The sequence below is a fragment of the Chaetura pelagica genome, unplaced genomic scaffold (assembly GCF_000747805.2).
Source record: "Chaetura pelagica isolate M959 unplaced genomic scaffold, ChaPel_1.0 scaffold82, whole genome shotgun sequence".
Lineage (NCBI taxonomy): Eukaryota > Metazoa > Chordata > Aves > Apodiformes > Apodidae > Chaetura > Chaetura pelagica.
In genome coordinates, this window is record NW_009952990.1 from 7,195,651 (window position 1) to 7,202,253 (window position 6,603).

A 6,603-nucleotide genomic window follows, 5' to 3' on the forward strand; every position below is an offset into this window, starting at 1 on the left:
TCAGCAGCTGATGGCCTGTACCAGCTGAGCTGATGTCTGGTTCCACATCTGAAATTTTTTAATGAAAATTATCTTCATTTTCATGGAAGAAGGCCCACAAATTCCTCCTGAAACTAAGATTAACTGGTTCTTATTTTAAATTTAAGTTAGCAAATGAAAGAGAGGCACTTCTCAGTTTAAGCACAGGGACTGACTGGATTATTTTTTTCACTCTGGTTTGGAGAACGGTATGGTAAAACCTTGCTGAAGTCAGGTGACAGGCAGCTTTGCACCATACACATGGCTGATGTGGCATAAAGCTGTCAGTTTCTCTAATCTCAAAGGAGTGAGGTCAGCTTTCAAAATAGGAAGAAAAAGGTACTGGCAATGCTTACATCGTATTTTTCCACTTCTATTCAGACATACATGAAAAGAAGCTATGGAATGTAAATGACTACAGAAAAAAACCACACCACTAAATTAAAAAAATGGTGAAGCTATTATATTCCCTAATAATTAGGAATTATGTATTGCTGTGTATAACATTATAGCTGCTTCTTCATGGTGGCATATATAGTATTAGGTTGAAATTTTGAAGTGGAATGAAGCAGGATATAATTTCCTCATGCAAGGACAACTCAAATTGAAATATGTCTTTGTCACATATTGGCAACAAAGGTCAACGTCTAACATTTCTATCCACCAAGAATACTTCAGGAAGGATCAATTGAAACATCTATGTTATGTTCAATACTTTCTTATTATGTCAGCCCTATGAGAAATAAAGGAAACCTAAGAAAATATAAATGATTTTATATTTTGAAGTGAAAATGTTGAGTTTGAATTGATCCCCTTTTACTTTCCTAGTATGGAAACTTGTTACCTAGATAACTGTCCAAAAATCACATTTGAAAATTTGGATCTTTTAAAGAAAGTTTATCTCGAGAACACTTTCCATGACTAATAAGAATCCTCTAGGGGATGTGAAAATTAAAGCTGCACAAAAACTGAAAATGTTCTCAAATTCTATTCTAACCAAAGTGTTTTTGAAGCAGTCTGTATGACATTTAAATGCTATTTATGTAAAAAGAATTATGTACTCTTGCTGAAGGTGGAAACAGAGCCCATCTATATTAAATCCCTCCTGTTACTTTAGATATATGATGGACAGTCCTGTTAAAATCAGCAAGAATTCTCTAAATCTAGAGCATATTAATGAGGGTGGTAGCAAGAGATGTGCAGTTGTTTTGCTGACTGGGAGCTTTTCAGGTATTGCTTTGAGGCAATCCATTAGTGTTACCTCACATGCTTCCAAAGTAGGTTAGTGTTAGAAGATTTAGATCAGTCTTGAGAGATGAAAGAAGACTTTTCTGCTATGACAGTTCTTTCAACTGGAAAAGAGAGATAACTGTATTGAGCCAGCTCTCTGTCCTTGATGAGAGCTGCAGACAGACCATCAGCAACTGATGGGTAGCAGTTGTAGAAGTGTTGATTGTTACAGGGACCTCTGGAGGTTGTCTACTTCAACCATTGTCAAAGCAGTGTCTACTTCAACCACTTGCAACATGCGATTCCAACAGTGGAGCAGATTTTAGCAGTGATTTTCTGCAGCCAAGTAGGAAAATCCTCAAAAAATAACTTGTTCCAGTGCTGCTCTACTCTCCTAGCAAAAAATTTTTTTCCTATTGTGCAGTCTGAACCTCTCAAACTGGAGGTTTTGGCCATTTCTCCTTCTTTTATACCATCTGTCATGGTCAAAGAGGTTGGTTCCATGATCTTTTAACTCTTTCAATGATATTATATCTTTGATAGATCTTATCAAATCAGCCCTTCATCAGACTACATCCAGCTCTCTTAGCACACAGTGTCTGAGGAGAAGCTCTAGGACCCAGCCATCTTGTCAGGAACCTACTGGACCCTCTTTAGTTTCTCAGTATCCTTATTGAATTGGAAGGCCCAAAACAGGACACAATATGCCAGTTGCAGTCTCAACAGCAATGTGAGCAAATCTTCACTTCACATAGCTCAGCATCAGTTTCCTCTATTGACAATGACAGTACAGAGATGGCTCACATTTGACCTAAAGTCCACTGGAACCCCCAGGTCCTTTTTAGCTGAGATGCTCCTCAGCTGGTTGTCCTCAATCTGTGCTGACACATGACTTCACCTCAACCGCAGAGCAATACTTGGTGCTATTTGCTGAGCTTCCTGAGGCTCATGTTGGCTCAGTCCTCAAGTTTCTATAGGTCTTTCTGGACTGAACCTCCATATAGACCTGCTGAGAGTGTCACCTGCTGCTATCATACCTACTGATGAATGTACCGAACAAAATGGGCCCTAACATGTACCTGTGGCATAATCTGCTCCTTAACCATTGGCTCAACATCAAACTATTGGTAAATCTTTTTTTTTTTTTTTCTTTCTTACTACATTGAACTTGCTGTGGTGCAGCAAATGTACAATCTAGAGTTGATATCATAGTAATTTAAAATATTGCCTGTATATTCTTTGTAACACAAGGGATACCAATGTTATCAGATGTATTATATCACACTATATTCAAATCTGAAGACTAACTGGAGTACTTTTGAGTGCAGGTGAATATCATTCAGTTCCACTGTATTTGCAGTTATTTAAGCCCATGTTAACACAGTTTATAACAGAACTAGTATTGATTAAAATTACTCTAGTTAAGCTTCTTCAGTGTGTTTGTTTTCAGACACTTGTCCAGATGTTTTCCAGCACTGCTGTGATGAGGATGGCAATGAGTGAAGCATTTCTTACTGATTTTAAGCAACATGAACAGGCAAGGAGAGTTAGCAAGCAGAAGAGGTCTTTCAGAGATAAGAAATTCAGATTATCCTCTGTTCCACTTCTGCCAAAAAGTTGAACTGCGCTATTTCTTCCTCTTCAATCTAATGTGACAGAGTTCAAATTTGTACATCAAGTAGGATGATGATGTCACATGTAACATCATTCTTTACCAGTAACACACAGAGTTGTTAATGCCCCTAAATTTTTCCACATATTGACTACGCCTTTCAAAAACTAGCTATGAACTCCAGAAATAATTGCATTTGCTGTTTTTAGGATCAATGCAAACACAGTTGAAACATGTACCCATGTTTCCGTTTTTTCTGTACTTCTACTTGGCCTTAAAAATTGCAATCCATTAGCGTAAGAATAACTTTTATGATCCTAAATATAGTAATTTAGATCTCAAAACCCCCTTCTAGTGAGATAGAGTTATTTATCCTAAAGAATAGTGCTTTTCTGAAACAAACCTACATCGATGTAGTGGTTTTTCTCACCATATCTCTTGCAGTGCACTCCCAGACTCCCATCTCTTAATTTGAGTGACACAAATACACTTTTACTGTGCTTTATTCCTGTTTGCCCTGCAGAGGTGCCACTACTGAGAGGCTCTTTGATTTCTTTTACTTGTACTTTATCAACAGAATTGTTTGTTAAGAACCATTCACAGAACATATCAAAGGCAAAAGAGAGGATAACTGTCACGGAAAGCACAATCAGAGACCTTGAGGCTATGCAGTAATACCTCGGGATGAGATTTAGCAAAAAAAAAATTACAACTAATGAGTGTTCTTGAAAAAGAACCCAGCAGGATTATGAAGAGTTGAATAAGGAAAGCAGCAAGGAGAGATTATTTGCAAATCAAACACGTCTGCAATGCATTTATGGAGTTATACTAAACAGAGCTAGACAAAGAACAGGAAGTCCATTCTGTATGAAATGTCAGGATTTATCAAAATGTAATTTCCTCACAGATTAGGATGAGAAATTTTAACAAAGTAATCCATAGTGAAAATGTCTTGTGAGTAAATGGGTGTTTGACCTCTCTGTGTGGTAAAAAAAAAAAATAAAAAATCCAACTGCATCATGATGCTGTGATAACTTTTTGTCAGCATTTTAAAATACTACTACATGACACACCTTTAAATTTCAATGACTTGGCATCTTTCAGTACAAAACTACTTCCACGGAAGCTGTTTAATCAGCTCACAGATGAAAAAGTGCATTATAAATATTTTTGGTTTCTTTACATTCTCCTCGGCATGGTGAGTGCTTGTCTCATCAAAATCAGAAAACTTGATCTTTTCTGCGTATTGGTGTTCTTTTTCTTGTTCCCCCCTCTTAGCATCCTGCTTTACTCTCACAAATTATTCAAAGGAGAAAGCAGAAATATTGGGCTCCTGCAGTAAAACTTTTAAAGAGCAGGCATTTAGTAAAAACTCATTGAGAGTTCCCGTTATGAACATTTATAGAACTTGCAGTCCTGAACTATTCCTAGAGGAAATATTTTCTATTTAGTTTTTGTTTTGTTTTGTTTTGTTTTTTGTTTGTTTGTGTTTTTTTTTAATGAAAAGCTGACCCTCAAGAATGGAGAACCAAAGAACTTGGCTGCTGTAGGTCTGTTCTGCTAGAGCTTGTCCTTGTGGATGCATCATGCCAGGTGATAAAAATTAAATCCTGCAAGTTCTGAAGGCTCAGAAAAACACTGAGATTGGGAGCTGCAGGGACATACTTCCTCAAATTCATGAGTACTGTGTTCAGTTCTGGGCCACTCACTACAGGAAGGATATTGAGGTGCTGGAGCATGTTCAAAGAAGAGCAGCCAAGCTGGTGAGAGTCTAGAGAACAAGTATCATGAGGAGACGCTGCGTAATTGGGATTGTTTATTTTGGAGAAAAGGGGGCTGAGGACAGACCTCATTGCTCTCTGCAACTACCTGAAAGAAAGCTGGAGTGAGGTGGTCAGGCATGGGACCTGGTGGAGTCACCATCCCTTGGAAGTATTCAAATAATGTGTAGATGTGGCACTTAATGAGATGCTTTACTGGGCATGGTGGGTAGCTTTTCTGGGTGTTTGTTTGTTTGTTCTCTTGTCCTGGGTGGACAGTTGGACTTGGTGATCTTGGAGGTCTTTTCCAACCATTATGATTTTGTGTGGTTCTCTGTCATTTGGTGTTTTTGTTAGAAAACGATATTTTGGACATCAGGAGTATTAATGAAATATAATGTCATCTATTAAATTAGGATCATAATATTACTGTGTGCCTTTTGGAAAATAGCAATAATACTTGGTTATATATGCTACAACCGATCTGTTCTTTAGTTTTTAACCATTAGGCCATTAGGATTTGGAACAACTTCCCAGAATTTGTTATAGATTGCCCATAACTGGAAGTCGCCGTATCAAGATTGTGTGGGATTTTCTTTTCCCTAAAAAAAATATGTTCTTTAGACAAAAAAGGAATTAATTCTGGGGATTCTTTGGGCCTGCCCTGCATGGTGTGGCTATGGGATCACAGCCAGTTACTTTTGGTCTTATGACCTATTCATTTCCACTGTATTAGATAAACCTATAGAGTTGGCAGTATGCCCAGGCCTTCCAAAAATTTTCCTGGTGACTTGGAAATGTCTTGTATGGTAGTAATGCCCAGTTCCTCTCACAGGGCAGTTGTGATGTTCATAGGGCTAGCATTCATAAAAGACTTAAAAATTGTTGCATTGAATGATTGTGTGCTCTTATAAATAGGGCAGTGGTATAACTTAGTTGTGAGTGATACAACTTAGTTATGCAGAGCTATCAGTAGACTGAAAGCTGGTGAGGGTTAGAACACCTTGCTAACAATTAGTTACCTCATTTCTCAGTCTCAAGCCAAAACTGGAATTATAACCACCTTTCAGTCACATTGGGTCTGTAACATGAGTGTGAAAAAAGTGGCCAATCAGCTTTCATGCACCAGTCTAAGTAGGGGATAACAAAATTGAAAAATGTCTTCTCTGGTTTGTCTTGCTACTGGTGTCTGAAACCCAGATTATTCCCATGAAAACTGAAGTGAAGGAGAACCATTCCTTTTAAAGGAATTATAACAGCATTTTAGGGTGAGGCAATGGAAAGATTAAGCCCTGTGTTGTCAAGTTTGCTCGTCTAAAACAAGATACTGAAGTGTGTGTCTGTATGCGCATATAGCAAAGTAAATAAATAGCTTAGTGTTCAGAAGTGCTGAGGACATTCAGAAGCAATTGAACTCAGTGGGATTGCAAGTGCTTGCTGCCTGCATTACTACTTCAATATCTGTCTTAAAGACTTCAGGAAAATTTAGTATCAGGCTTATATGCCATCCAACCGTAAACTTTCCTTGTCACACTGCAATCACATCCCCAGGTAATCTTCCATCAGTCCAGACACAGAAGATACAATAGTCACTGTTGTGCTGTAGTCCTTGGAAGGACCATCTTCCCTTCACCCTGGGAAGACAGTCTTCTGTCATCTCAAATATTTGTGTCTCAGTCTCAAATGTTTGTCAGGCTTTCTGGGACAAGTTGATTTTATAAATGTGAATTGCATTAACCTCCACATGAGATGATTGCTCTGCCTGACTTGACAATTAGAACTGCTCTTAACGTTCAAACAAGATATGTGGTTTTCTCCATACTCTGCTGGATTTCACAAACCAATAATTTCACCCATCTTTTCTGTTTTACTGGGCTTGCAGGTAAAGCTGGGCCAACACTTATTTTTGATGATTTTTTCCCTGATATTTCAATAAAACAATAATTTTAATAATATATGGAGACCTAGGCCCCAGCACATCTT